Source organism: Sciurus carolinensis, chromosome 12 (assembly GCF_902686445.1).
Source record: "Sciurus carolinensis chromosome 12, mSciCar1.2, whole genome shotgun sequence".
NCBI lineage: Eukaryota > Metazoa > Chordata > Mammalia > Rodentia > Sciuridae > Sciurus > Sciurus carolinensis.
In genome coordinates this window covers 46,175,562-46,191,833 of record NC_062224.1, presented here as the reverse complement: position 1 = coordinate 46,191,833, position 16,272 = coordinate 46,175,562, and the positions used below count along the sequence as shown (strand labels likewise).

General features: G+C 33.9%; 1 protein-coding gene across 20 annotated transcripts in view; it reads right to left on the bottom strand.

Annotated features, from left to right (window-relative positions):
• Znf438 (zinc finger protein 438) overlaps positions 1-16,272 on the bottom strand; it is a 192,563-nt gene that overhangs the window by 105,243 nt on the left and 71,048 nt on the right. For 13 of the 20 annotated variants that reach the window (XM_047521025.1, XM_047521023.1, XM_047521018.1 and 10 more), the window contains one exon: positions 1,868-1,941. The exons of 2 other annotated variants lie outside the window; for them this stretch is intronic. The gene's annotated coding sequence lies outside the window, so the exon portion shown is untranslated. Of the gene's footprint in view, positions 1-1,867; positions 1,942-12,139; positions 12,262-16,272 lie in introns of all 20 variants that reach the window. 5 more of the 20 variants (XM_047521022.1, XM_047521017.1, XM_047521021.1 and 2 more) reach the window with 1 other exon arrangement.

Genomic DNA, 16,272 nt, shown 5'->3' with positions numbered 1-16,272 from the left:
TTATACTCACAGTGACATGTTTTTTCATGAGGCATCATTATGCCCATGTAGAAAAGATAATCACTGTTCACAAAGACTGATTTGATGTCAAATATAGGGGTGATACTTATAAATGTGTTTTTCCCTATAAATAAAAGTTACTGTTCATGTTTATATATTTTCCATGTTTATTATATTTTCCATGTACACGCAATCTATTGTTTGTAGAAGAGCAGAAAGGGAGATATATTAAAAGAGCTACTAAGCTGTCAATACCTGACTTATAAAAGATCCACCAATGTGAAAGGCCAGCTGAAGCCCCATCCCCATTCTAATTCACTATGGGGAGGTCCAGAAGAGCAAGTGTTCTTTTCTTCTCAATTTAGGTGACATAAATGAACCTGTAGATACATGCCTGTAATGCAAATACTGAAAACTAAAAAGCTACTGGTAGGAGAGTATCTAATATGAGTCACTACCAAAGCTCCGGCTCAGCCCAGCAAGCTCGTGTTCTGTTTCTGGTGCATGGGAGACATACTTCCATACCCAGAACTCCACAAAACATTGTTGTACATGGGGTCTGCCTATAGTTGAAGTAGCACTGGTACTTATGAGTTAAACAGTCTTGGGAGAGCTGGCTGAGAATCAAATCACTATTTATAACATTGTTTTTGTGGAAAAATGCTTTCTGCAGTCTGAACAATAGAATTACACATGAACTTCTGGAATACAGCTTATTCTTAGGCTGGGGAATGACTGTATCTTATTAATGGCAGCCAGGAGTACACTGCAAGAAAGAATAACTGGCATTAATATGGACAGTACGTATCTATGGGATGAAAGACAGAGGAGATGATGGGAAGAAAGCCAAGTGTATTCTTAATTTTTTAAGCAAATATTTACTGAGCACCATTTCAGGCTCTCCTGAGTGCTGTGGGAGAGAAAAATTCATCAGACATGATCTTTGACCTTATATAATCTTACAACCTAGGATGGGAGCTATGACAGACACAAACACAAACAATAAAGCTGCTGTTAACAGTGATAAAAACAAACATTAGATGCAATCAGCAGAGAACTGGAAAGAATACTTCTAGCTGGAGTAGCTGGGAAGACTTCATGGAAAGATTTGCACAAGATTTTAAGATGCAGAAGAAATAGCAAGAGGAGAGCAGAGAATCACAGGCAAGAAATACAGTACAATTTAAGGACAAAGAAGGACAATGTGAGTTCAGAGAATAGGAAAGTCTGGTTGGCTCAACTGGGTGATATTTCAGGGAGCATGGTAGGGGGCTCTGAATGCCATGCAAAGGAACTGAATTATTAAAGGGATTCTATACACATATTTATGCAGAATACAACATAGAGGAAGACAATGAATATGGAAAGACCATGAAGAGATGATTTTAAGAATTGAGGTTGGTTTCAAGTCAGGTTTTTGAACAAATAAACATTTAAGGTCCATGTGCTAGTTGATTAATAAATTACTTCCTTTTACAAGAATGTAGAAATTATTAAGAAAAGTTAGATGAAAACTTCAAAATAATAAAAAAAACAAAATATTAGCTCAAAGGAAAAACCATTTTAAAAGCACTGTTTAGCATATGGTTAAGACTTTATGACTAGACTTGCTACAAATACAAGGATGATTCTGAGGTATTCGCTTCCTTTTAAAAATAATATGTGTTTAAACATTATATTTTAAAAGCATATGAAATTTAATACGAAATTGTTATTCCACTATTGTCCAAGATGACTTATTCACTATACAAGGTCACTAATAAGATACTCCATGAAATTTTATTATTAGGAAGTGTCACAGTTGGTGGACTTAATTATTTGTTTTTAAATCTTAAGCTGCTGCTAAGATAGGTGCAAACCAACTTACTTGAGGTGATCTGACTTAGCAAATGTCTTCTATCTTCAAAACTTCAGTGTTAGATGACACAGCATTCATCTTTTCTGAAAACAAATGAAATGGAAGAAATGAAATTGAAAAAATTGATAGGTAGCTTATAGAAACCAATTGAATGATTATACCTGAAAGACCATAAAAGAATTATATGAAGTACTATAAATTATATGAAGTACTTATACTATGCATAATTTAAAAACCTAAAATAAAAACCTCGAGCTGTGCTCAGAGAATTCTAAAATAGAAGATACAATACTTCCCTTCACATGTTTTATGTCAATCTCCTAAAAATTTAGTAAAATATATTATTAGATATTTAAGCCTGATTTAAACTGAATTATTTAAAATTTAGCTGACATTTGAGCCCTACTCAGTATTATGGTCAGCAGGATGATATGAAGCTAAGTGAGAGACAGTTCCTACTCTCAAGAAACCCATAAAACCCCAGAGAAGACTAATATAAGTAATTCCAAATCAAGACAGACATAGTACTATAAGTGATACAAGGCACTATGGAACTTTGGAAAGAAAAAATGTGGGAAGGCTCTGCATTCTGGACTGAATATGGAAAGGGAGAGACTGTTAGGAGACAGATAAGGACTGAATATGGAGAGGGAGAGACTGTTAGGAGACAGATAAGAACTAAAATTTTGAGTTGAAGTCAAGTCATACTGTAAAAGGTTAAATACTAGATTTAGCACGTTGCTTCAATAGTCAGCTGGAGATGTAGCTTGGTAAGAGAGTGCTTGCCCAGCATGTACAAGGCCCTGTGTTCAATCCCTAGTATTACGCCAAAAAAAAAAAAAAAAAAAAGCACATTCAGTAGAAAATATATTCACATTTAGATTTTAAACACATGGCTTTTGTTTTAAAGTATGAGTTACTGTGAGAAGATTCAAGAGGCAGTGTATTCAAGGCCAAACAACATACTGCAGATGAGGGACACACAGACACTGATTTATTTAACTACAGGCAGTGAGATCTTGTGTTACTGCAATGGTCAAGATAAAAAAATAAATAAATAAAAAATAAAAAAACAGGGCAACTGTTGCAATGGAAGTAAATTTTAAAAATTCATTGAAGATGTGCTTCAAAGTGAGAACCAGAATAACCATCCTATCAATTATGCAAAACTGAGAACTGGAACAATCACCAACCTTCAGTTATACTATTATGAACACAGAATGTCTTCAAGCTTTAATAGATCTTTCTTTTCAATCAGGACCATGCATCATTTGCATCAACCATAATCTTAAGAAATCAACCAATCCAATGACTCATTTCATTTCTGATATCCTGTCCTAGAACTTCAGAGCCCAACCCATAAGAAAAACACTACACTCATTTCCTCTCTGGGGTACCACTTCAGAATCAACTACATTGGTATCTCTTACTGCATTAAGTCAATGCAATAGTTTGTTCATCTCCTAAATGGTTTATTTAATTTGAGGAAGGGCCTGCTACAAAAGATTGATATCAATCAATGAAATCACATAAGAACAACAAAAGAAAGGAGTGTACAGTCCTACCTCTTTAGGTAAGAAGGACCAAGAAGAACTTACCACTTACTGATGAACTGAGAAAGATTTTTCAGGAAGGCAATAAAGGAGAGTAGAAATTTCTATTAATTGGGAGATTTAAAAGTGGGGAGGAGAGAAGTAGAATTATGACTAATCAAATTTGCTCTTCTAATAAGTCCAGTATAGTCTGAAAGTGAAGCTGAAGAAAGTCAACTTAAAGTTTTTGTTGTTATAGTTGTTGTTGTTTATAATTCATTTTTAATGCTAGTAAAAGGAAAAAAATGGAAAGGAAGAGTGAAGAGTGATATATATGGGGCAAACTCAAGAGAAGATGAGAATAAGAACTCTGCTAGTCCATGTAAAGAGAAGAAAGTTTTTTATGATTAGAACAAAAGTAAAGGAAGGAAGATAGATAAAAATTTTGTATATAGGGAATAAAGCTGAAGAATCTGGATCCAACTGTAAGCCATCTATTGATGCAGAGAGGGGAAGGCAGAAGGAGAGAGGATGAATGGAAGGACAGAGAGATTAAGAAATATTATATGAATGAAGGAATATCTGAATTTGAGAGAAAAATAGTTGTCAGAGAAAAGGAGAAAGGTATAGAGGGAGTTTTCAGTATTTAAAAATTAGAACAATCTTGGTTGATAGAGTCAATGAAGTTAAAAGATGAGTTCTGTTGGTGTCATATGCCTGTAATTCCAGCAACTCAGGAGGATGAGGCAGGAGGACTGCAAATTTGACTCTAGCATTGGCAACTTAGCAAGGCCTGAAGCAACTTAGCAAGATCCTGCCTCAAAATAAAAATAAAAAGGGCTGGGGATGTGGCTCAGTGGACAAGCATTCCTGGGCTTAATCCTGGTACCAACAACAACAACAAAAGAGTTCTTAGTATTAGAAACTCAAATCCATTAATTTGGAGAAATATCTTAATCACTGGTGTGGAATACAGATGATTTTCTCAAGTCTGATACTGACATCATTGAGGAAGCTAAAGCAGTGTCCTGAAAGTCAACCAATAAAAGGAATTAGGAAGGAGAGAAAGTAATGGAAGATTTAGAAGTCAAGGAACTCATAAATAAAGGAGGCACACAGATTCCTGAATGGACCCTGGGGAGCAAAGGAGCATATCAACCCTTCTTTAAAATTTAGAATTTGCTTGCCTTGCAAGCACAAGGCCCTGGGTTCAATCCCAGGCACTGCAAAAATCTAGAATTTGGGGGAGAACAGGAAAATGGTGGAGTAGAGAAGTATGCTTACCAAACTGCTCCATGGCATGAAACCAAGAAAGTACATAAATAACTTCTCAGTGAGGTGGTGAAAGAGGGTCTTTACTGGGATTTAATTCTGAACTCTCAGAACAGCTTGGGGACTCAGGTTAGCTATAATAAAATAAAAGAAGAAAACCCACTGCCAGCACCAGCAGCGGCTGGCTGATCCACTGAGGACGAAGTGAGCAAGGGGACTAAGAGAACCTGCATTTAAGGTGGCACCATGCCGTGTCTTGGTACAGAGAAATCAGACAAAGGACACTGCTGGACTGATACATAGGGTGGAAAACATGCCACGCATGACAGATGTGGCAGGAGCCATGTTCCCACCATGCTACAGTGGCTGGCAGCTGTGGGAGCAAGTGAAGAGCCCAGACCTGTGTAATTGAGCTGGTCTGAAAACCATACCTGACAGATGCCCACCACATGACTCAGAGCGTGCCTAGGAAACAAGGAGAATTCAGGCATGGAGAGTTTCCCAGGGGAATACAGGTGGCAGACAGGGCAAAAAATTGGCTCCTCCACTTCACAAGAGGAATCCAGGGAGATTCCTGGGGTGCAGTATCCCTGAATGAATTGACAGCTGCAGGGCCCTGAAAGTGTGCTGATTTAAAATCTTCACACAAGGATATTTATACATACACATATTTGCCTCACTTTTCTTATTTCTAGTATTTTTTTAAACGTAGTTGCTTCTCTGACTGTCTTTGGGGGGTTCCAGTTTTTGATTAGTATATATACATTTTTTTGTATTGTTTTTAACTTGTCTGTTTCCATTGATTCCCTTTCTTTCCTTTTGCTTTGCTAACAGAAAAATTCTATTGTTCTCTCTCTCTTTCTCTCTTCCTTTAAATTTTTACTTCTACTTTCAAACAAACCCTTCTCAATATCAAGGATCAAGTAGACAACAACGCAGTAATACTGGGTGACTTTTAACATGTCTCTCTAATCATTGGATAGATCTTCCAAACAAAAACTAAAGAAGCTACAGAACTAAAAATATACAATCAACAATCTAGATTTATCAGACATAAATTGAATATTTCACCCATCAGTGACCAAATATGCTTTCTTCTCAACAGCACATGGATCATTTTCTAAAATAGACCATATCTAAGGAAGCAACTCTTAACAAATACAAAAAACTAGAGATAATACCTTGCATTCCATCAGATCATAATGGAATGAAATTAGAAATCAATGATAAGATAAAAAATAAAAGTTACTCTAACACCTGCAGAGTAAATGATATGCTATTGAATAAGGAATGGCCAGCAGAAGAAATCAAGGCTAAAGTAAGAAAAAAATACTTAAGAGATAAATGAGAATAGTGATACAAACATCAAAATCTCTGGGACACTATGAGGGTGGTTCTAAGAGGAAAGTTCAGAGCCTTGAGTGCATTCATTAAAAGACTAGAAGACACCAACTAAACAATCTAACACTTAATCTCAAGGCCCTAGAAAAAGAAAAACAAATCAACACCCAAAGCACAGTATAGGAAATAATTAAAATCAGAGCCAAAATGAAATTGAAATACAAAAAAAATTCAAAAACAAAAAAATCAATGGAACAAAATGTTGATTCTTTGAAAATATAAAATTGATAAGCCCTAAGCTAAGCTAACCAAAAGAGGGAAAAACTGAAATTATTAAAATTTGTGATAAAAAAGGAAATACTACCACAGACACTACTGAAATACACAGGATAATCATAAACTATTTTGAAAACTTATACTCCAAAAATTACAAAATTTTGAAGACATCGACAAATTTCTAGACATATAACCTACTCAAATTCAATCATGAGGACACAGAAAATTTAAACAGATTGATTTCAAGTAATGAAATTGAAGACCCTATCAAAAGCCTACCAACAAAGAAAAGCCCAGGACCAGATGGATTCTCAGTTAAGTTCTACCAGACATTCAAAGAAGAACTAACACTAATCCTTCTAACATTATTCCATGAAATAGAAAAGGAGATAACCCTTCCAAACTCATTCTACAAAGCTAGTATCACCCTGATACTAAAACCAGACAGACTCATCAAGGAAAGAAAACTACAGACCAATATCCCTGATAAATATGGATGCAAAAATTCTTAATACTAGCAAGTCACATACAAAAATACATTAAAAACAGTGCACCATGATCAAGTGGGCTCCATCCAAGCAATGCAAGGTTGGCTCAACATAATCATAAATATAATTCATGACATAAATAGACTTAAAGACAAGAATCACATGATTATTACAATAGATGCAGAAAAAGCGTTTTGACAAAAACAGCATCCATTCATGTTTAAAACACTTGAAAAACTAGGGATAGGAGGACTATACCACAACACCATAAAAGTTATATACAACAAAGCCAAGTCCAACACCATTCTAAATGGAGAAAAACTGAAAGCATTCCTCTAAACACTGGAACAAGACGGGATTGGCCTCTTTCCCCACTTCTATTCAACATTGTCCTTGAAACTCTAGCCAGAGCAATTAGGCAAAAGAAAGAAATTAGAGATATGAATAAGCAAAGAAGAGCTCAAACCATCTCTGTTTGCAGAGGACATGATTCTATATTTAAAAGACCAAAAAAACTCTACCAGAAAACTTCTAGAACTCAAATGAATTCAGCAAAGTAGCAGAATACATAATTAACACCCATAAATCAACTGCATTCCTACACACAAATAATGACTCAGTTGAAAGAGAAATTAGGAAAACTATCCATTCACAGTAGCCTAAAAAAGAAAACAAACTACTTGGAAATCAATCTAACAAAAGAGGTGAAAAACCTCTACAATGAAAACTAAGAATTTTAAAGAAAGAAATTAGGGACAATGTTGGAAGATGGAAACGATCTCCCACATTCTTGGAAAGGCAAAAGTAATCCTGTGAAAATGGCCATACTACCAAAGTGCTATAAAGAATTAATGCAATTCCTATTAAAAGTCAAATGATGTTCTTCATAGAAACAGAAAAAGCAATCATGAAATTCATTTGGAAAAAAGAGAGACCCAGAAGAGCCAAAGCAATCCTTAGCAAGAAAAGTGAAGTAGGAGGCATGACACTGAATTATACTACAGAGCTATAGTAACAAAACAGCATGGTACTGGCACCAAAACAGTCATGAAGACCAATGGAACAGAAGAACAGAGACAAACTCACATAAATATGGTTCTCATACTAGACAAAGGAGCCAAAAACATACATTGGAGAAAAGATAGCCTCTTCAACAAATGGTGCTGAGAAAACTGGAAATCCATATGTAGTAGAATGAAATTTCACCCTTATCTCTCATTCTATACAACATTCAACTCAAAGTGGATCAAAGACCTAGGTAACAGATGAGAAATCCTGCACATACTAGAGAAAATGTAGACCCAACACTCCAACATGTCAGCTAAGGAACTTCCTCAACAAGACTCCTAAAGTGCCAGAAGTAAAATAAAAAATCAATAAATGGGATTATGTTAAACTAAAAAGCTTCTTCATAGCACAGGAAACAGTCAAGAACATGAACAGAGAGCATACACAATGAGAGACACTCTTTGTCACACACACCTCAGATAAGGTGTTAATTTCCAGAAAAAACAAAAAACTCAAAAACTGTAACATTGGGCTGGAAAAATAGCTCAGCTGGTAGAGTGCTTACCTTGCAAGTACAAGACCCTGGGTTCAATTCCCAGCAAAAAAATTCAAATAAATAAATAAATAAATAAATAAGCATAACATTTAAAAAAAAATAAATAAATGGGCAAAGGAACAAAACAGATACTTCCCAAAAGAAGAAATATGAATGGTCAATAGATACATGAAAAAATGTTCACTATCTCTAGCAATTAGAGAAATACAAATTAAAACTATGCTGAGATTCCATCTCACTGCAGTCAGAATGGCAATTACCAAGAAGACAATAAACAGTAAGTGTTGGCAAGGATGTGGGGAAAAGGGTACACTCAATCATTGTTGGTGGGACGGAACCATTCTGGAAACCAGTATAGAGATTCCTCAAAAAACTAGGAATGGAACCACCATTTGACCCAGTTATCGTGCTCCTCAGTATATATCCAAAGGAGTAAAAAGCAGCATACTACTATGACACAGCCACATCAATGTTTATATCAGCTCAATTCACAATAGCTAACATACGGAATCAACCTGGGTCCCTATCAACAGATGAATGGATAAAAAACTTATGGTATATATACACGATGGAATATTACTCGGTCATAAAGAAGAATGACTTTATGATAATCACCAGTAAATGGCTGGATCTGGAGAATATTATATTAAGTGAAATAAGCCAATCACAAAAAAACCAAAGGTTGAATAGTCTTTCTGATATGTGGATACTAACCCACAACAAGGGGGTGAGGACAGGGGAAAAATAGAAGTTCAGTGAATTGGACAAAGGGGAATTAAGGGAAGGGAGCGGGTATAAGAAAAACAGTGGAATGAACTGAACACAACTTTCCTATGTTCATATATGAATATACCACAGTAAATCTCGATATCATGTACATTCAAAAGACTAAGATCCTAATTAGAATAAGACATAGTCCATGTTTGTATAACTATATCAAAATAGATTCTACTGTCATGTATAAACAAAGAATAAAAATAATAAAGAAAAAGCAAAAAAAGACACCTGAAATTTGCTATGATTTTATTATTTGAAAACAAATACTTTCTTTAAACGTAAGCCTAGTTTACTGGTTTCTATGACCTTGAAAAGTCTTCTATTATTAAAAGTACATTTGTAAAAATTAATAAATTAATTAAATGGGATTTTTGATATCTAAAACTGAGACTGTCATGCCAAAGTTCTGGTTATTCTAGTTCTTTTTTTTAGTAGTGCATCATAGTGATACATCATTGTGTGGTTCATTTCAACATATTAATAAACATATACAACATAATCTGTTCCGTTTCAATCCCCAGTACTTTCCACGTCCCTCTGCTCTTCCCTAATTCTTATGACCTCACTAAAATGTAGATGTCAGATTCCCTCTTACTCCTCAAAGTTTCAGTTTCTTATATTCTTCTTGTTTTGAAATATTTTAAAATTCTCTATTTGTCCATACTCACATACTATAATCAGGTGACAAACACATATAGGCTAGTGGATTTCAAATTACTTATCTTAGAAAATTTTTTAATGTGGTTGAGTGTAAAATTTTTATAAAAACTATTTCTTCCTTGAAATATTTGTAAAACTTCTGGAGCCACATTTTTTGGATTCATAACATAACTGAGTATTAAAATTATTTTACAATGTTAAAAAATAAAATCTAGAATTTTAAAAATTTAATGCCTTTTCTTAAGATAGTAGAAAAAATTGGCAATGATTATGAAAGCTAGGATTAAATTGCTAGAGAAGAGAAGTATTATGGAAAAAAATCAAAGTTAGAAGAACTTTTTCACAATAAAACGAATCAGATGACAAAAGGAACTGGAAGACTACTGTGGATTCTGTACGGGTTGAGTCTTTGCCCCCTCTTTCACATGTTTAGATACATAGTTAAGAAACTAACTACATGTGCAACCAGTCACTGACTCTTAGAACTTGCCTGTCCAAACCTACATACAGTCTCTATTCATCAACATAGTAAATTCAATTTGAAGGTGTAGGAAGACACCATACAGATCTAAGCTCACTCTACTTTACCAAGTTTCCCTACATATGAAATTGAGTTTATTCTAATGTGGACTAAATCACATCACATATAAACTATTTTATATAGCAAAGGGCTCAGCAACTGGAAAAATAAAAATGTATAATTAATAGGTCCCTTCAAACTCCAAAAGGGATATAAAGTAAATCAATGGAAAGTGATCAGAAGTAAACTATATGGGGAATGAACTGAGTGTAAAACATGACAGACACAGTGGTTTTAAATTTCTTGAAACATTCAACAACCTAATGCTGGCCCCTAATTCAGCGGAAAACTAACACTGGAGGAGGGGAGATTTCTATATAAGGAGTCAATGTCTTCAACAGATAACACAGCATCAACCAAATTTTTATGTCTTTTTTGTCTTTTCGGTACGTTGTATTTTCTAAGGAATTTGTTCATTTCACATAAGCTGTCAACTGTATTGACATATTTCTTAGATCTCTAGTAATGCTCCCTTTTTATCCTTATATTAATTTGAACTTTTTCTTTCTTTAGTAGGGGTTTATCAATTTTATTAATCTTCTCAAAGAAACAACTTTCACCTTTGTTGCTTCTCTCTAATATGTCTACTTTATTATTTTCTTCCTTCCAGTTTATTTGAATTTAATTTGATCTTCTTTATTTAACTTTTTGAAATGGAAGATTAGATCACTGCAGCATTTAAAAGCTCCAAATTTCAAAGTACTATATTAACTATGTCCCAAAGGTTTGCTACTGACTCAGTACAAAATGTTTGTTAATTTGTGTTACAAGTAGTTACTCATGAATTGTTTAAAAGTGTGTTGCTTATTTCTAAGCAAATTGGGAATTTTCCAGTTATCTGTTATTCATTTCTAGTTCAATTCCACTATGGAACATATACCATATGATTTCAACCCTTTGAAATTTATTAAGACTTGCTTTTTGGCCCAGCATGTGTTGTTTTATTTTGGTAAAAATTCCACATCCACCTGAAAAATGAGAATTATGCAGCTATTGGGAGTAATGTTCTATAAACAGCAATGGTTCAAGTTGGTTAACAGTATTATTTAACTATTCTACAACCACACCAATTTTTTAAAATTTGCTTATTTTAAACATGGTTGAAATAAGGTTGTTAAATTTTGTTAAACTGATGATGAATTTGTCCATTTCTCTTTTTGTTGTCTATTTTGGCTTTTTATATTTTGAAGCTAAGTTACTAAGAACAAACATATTTAGGATTTTGTTTTCCTATTGGACTGACATTTTTATCATTACAAAATCTACTCTTATTTCTCATAATACATCTTGTCTTAAAGGCTACACTGTCTGATATTAACATAACAGATTCTTTTAGTGTTTGCACAGTATACCTTTTCTTGTCTTTCCAGATCCTGTAATATATGTCTTATGTAAACTACATACAGCTGGTCTTTGACTCTAGTCTGAGAACGTGTTTATAAATTGGCGCTTAGCCTATTTACATGTAATTAATCACTGATATTTACCCTGTTATTGGTTTTCTATTCATCTTAACTGTTCTCTTATTTTAATTCCTTTTTAAGTTAAACAACTTACTCCATTTTTTTCTTGTTACTTTAAAAACATTTTGTAATTTTTAAGCTACTATCTGACAGATTTCAAATAAACTTCTTTGACTTATTAACCACTTCAGGAACAAGATAAAATTATCACTTTAGCCATTTGTACTTATCTGCCTTTTGTTCTGTTTTAATAGATTTTCTTTTATACTCCAAATAAAATACTTATTATTATTACTTAAGGCAACCAGTAATTTTTACATTTACTTACATATTTATGTTTTCTGATACCTTCATTTTCCTCCAAGGTTCTACGATGCCACATGGGATCATTTTTCTTCAGCCTAGATTCCTGTACTATGGCCCTCCTTGTGACAGTCTCTTGCTTGCTGTCTAAAAACATATTTATTTGCCTTCATTAAAAAAATATTTTGAGTAAGTACAGAGTTTCAAGTTGGCATTATTTAAAATACATATTTAAAATGTAGGATCTCATACAATCATTTCAATAAATAGTTATCAGTCTTAGTGTAGCTCCTTTGAAAGCAGTGTTTCCTTTGGTTGTTGTAAGATTGTCTTTTTCTATCTGGTTTTCACAAGTTTCATTATGCTGAAATCTATGAAACCTAGAAGTGGTGTTCTTCATCCTAATCTTGCGTGAGGTTCACTTAATTTCTTGAATGTCTAACAATATCTTTCATCACTTTGGAAAATCTTTGGTCAGGATCATTTCAAATATTACTTTTGCTTCATTCTCTTATACTAAGACTCAAATGACTACATGCAATTATATATCCTATACTTTAGGAGAGAACAGGTTAGATGAAATGACTCAATCCATTTTGTTTATTTTACATTACGTTTATTTTATCCATTTGTTTATTTTGTTATTTCTATCAGTTTTAGATGTGCACTTTAGCTTGCATGTATTTCTAATGACTCATCCTTGAGTTTGCTAGTTTATTTAATTTTTATTGCTCACTTTGCTACTAAACCCGAATTAAATCTTACTTCCAAATACTGTACATTTCAGCACCACACTATCCACTTATTTTCTTTTTACAGATCTCAACTCTGTTGAAATCCTTCATCTTTGCTTCTATTTCATTAATCCCTTTATTTTCTTTGACATGTTCATAACAATTAAAAAATCTGTTTGGTAAAGCTAATAGATTTTGGTAATGAAATCCATCTATTTCACTGCTAGATCTGCTTCTGTTGTCTCCTCTTTGGACACATTTTTCCATAACTTTTCACATCACATAATTTATCTTTTTAAAAATCAATCAACTGTGTGTAACTGACAGCTAAAGACCAATGTGCTGCATAAAGACATATTGATCAATAACAGACTACATTTATGATGGTGATCCCATAAGATTATAATGGAGCTGAAAAATTCCTACTATCTGGTGACATCATAGTTGTCATAATGTCATAGTATAATGCATCACATTTTTGTTGTGACACTAGTGCAAGTACTGCTTCTATATAAAATACTTTAATAATAATTTTTAAATAATTTTGAAAAGCTAACTATAAGACAGCTTTTCTTCTAGAAGTCATAATTATCACAGGAAATGAGTGTTACTGCCCCTGATGACCTTTCAGTGGGAAAAGACCCGGAGCACAGAACGGTAAGATTGATGAGCCTGGCCCAACATAGGCCAGGGCTAATGGGGGTTTATGTATTTTTTTTAAGAATATGGTGATTTTAAAAATTTTATTCTGATTAACATGTATTCATTATACTTATTAATGGGATTCAGTGTGATATTTCATAGACACATATAACTGGCAGTGATCAAATCCAGGCTCCCTTTAAGCACCCTCTTGCCACCTCTCCAACCTTTAATAATCATTATTCTACATTCAAATTAGCCTTTTTAAAAAAATTTTTTCTGAGAGAGAATATGCAGTACTTGTTTTCCTGTGTCTGACTTATTTAACATAATGTCTTCCAGTTCTATTCCATTTTTCTGCAAATGACAGGATCTCATTCTTTTTGTATCTGAAAAATATATGTGTGTGTGTGTGTGTATCACATTTTCTTTATCCATCCATTCATCTGTTGATGGACACCTTGCCTGATACCTGTGAATAAACACGGGTATGTAGATATCTCTTTGGTATACTAATTTCATTTCCTTTGGATATACACCCAGAGGTGGGATAGCTGGATCATATGACATATCTTTTTTTACTTTTTTGAGGAACCTCCATACTGTTCTTCAAAATGGTTGTACTAATTTACACTGCCACCAATAGTGTATTAGAGTTCCTTTTTTCCACATCCTTACTGGCATTTGCTTTTTCTTTCTTTTTTTTTTCTTTTTTTTTTTTTTGATATCTGCATTCTAACTAGTGTGAGATATCTCACTGTAGTTTTGAAATGAATGTACCTGATGGCTAATAATATTAAGCATTTTTCATGTATTTGTTAGTCATTTATATTTCTTCTCTTGAAAAGTGTTTATTCAGATCATTTGCCATTTTTTAAATTAGACTTTCTGTTGTTAAGTTCTGGAGTTCCCTGTATATTTTGGGTATTAATCCTTTGTCAGATCACTATTTGGCAAATATTTTATTCCATTCTGTAGACTGTCTCTTCACTCTACTGATTGTCCCCTTTGCTGCGCATAAGTTTTTTAGTTTCATGTTAATCCCTGTTTTTGCTTGTGATTTGGGGTCATATCCAAAACATCACTGCTTATCCCAAGGTCTTGAAATGTTTTCCCTATATTTTCTTTTAGTAGTTTCATAATTTCAGGTTTTAAATTTAGATCTTCAATTTATTTTGAATTGATTGTTATAGGGGGGCAGAGATCAGATTTCATTCTTCTGTGCGTGGATATTTTCAGTATCACTTATTGACGAGGCTGTCCCCTTTCCAATGTATGTTTTAGGAGCCTCTGTTAAGAATTACTTGGCTGTAGTTGTATGGGTTTATTTCTGAGATTTCTATTGTTCTATTGTTCTATGCGCCTGGTTTTATTTTGTGTATTACAAATACAGGACTGAGGTTTATATTACTTTATCCCAGTGAGATCCAATGCTTCCCTCTATGAGACAAGCAGGGTAAGGGGCTAATGAATCCAACTAGTCTACCTCTAATATAAAATATCTCAAAGCTAAGAATGATTGTGCATTGCAGTTGAACTTTACTCCCATCCCAGAGAGACTGTCTCCTATGCCCCATAAGACGGCACTTCAACATTCTAGCCTCCTAAATTCCCCAAGACTCAGCAAAAATTCCTTGGGGAAAACTAGCTGTGTGTTTGATGACTCTCTAAGTTCCAGTTACACTGCTAGACTTGTGATCATCAAAACTCTAACACTTGATGGATGGGGTGGGAGACGTGGGTAGGGAGGAAAAAATAACAGAATGAATCAAACACCATTACCCTATGTAAATGTATGGTTACACAAATGGTACGCCTCTACTTCATGTACAAACAGAGAAACAAGATGTACCCCATTTGTTTACAATTAAAAAAAACTCTTTAACAGTTTTTCTTTCCTTTAGTAGAGTCAAACTTTCATAGTAAACTTGACTCTCCAACAGTACTTACACTGAGCAGAGTCCTCAAGAAAAAGATGATTGCTACAGCTTCAGTTGTATGGAGTTATCCTTTTCTGAAATCTCACTTTGTCTATTTCTCCTTACTTTCATGCTGTCTGCATTAACAATATGATTGTGGTCTACTTAAAGACTGACAAAAATACTACGCTATTTTCCCACTGAGAAGTAGACATATATGTCCCTCTCCTTTCTTGAATCTGGGTGACCTCTGTTCCTCTTTGACCAATACACACACACACACACACACACACACACACACACACACGTACATAATGGATATAACATGATAACAGTTTCTGGACCTAGGCCTTAAGACACTGACAGCTTTAACTTCTCATACACTGGAATACCCTGAAAGCATGAACTGCCATTGAAAAAGGTGAACTAACTAGACATGTTGAAAAAGATTTTTGGTTTCATCAAATTTTTTCTATCGTCCATTTTACAATTTGCCTTTTTACTGATTTCTACTTTTTTCCTACTTACTCTGGGTTTGTTTTACTTTTATTTCTTCCAGCTTAAGATGAAAGCTTAGAACATTTATTTTAGATCGCTCCTTTTTTATTGTCAGTCATAGATTTTCCTCTAAACACCACTTCAACTATACTCCTAAATGTGTTTACATTTCCATTCAGTTCACACATATTTTCTAATTTTTCTCTGATTTTTCACTTACCCATGGTTTATTTTAAATTAAGTTGTTTAATTACCAAACATTTGAGGGAGAGTTCTAAATATTCAATTGCTACTGATCACTAACTCAATTTAGTTATGGTGAGAGAACATACTCTATATAATCTCAATCCTTTAAAATCTATTGA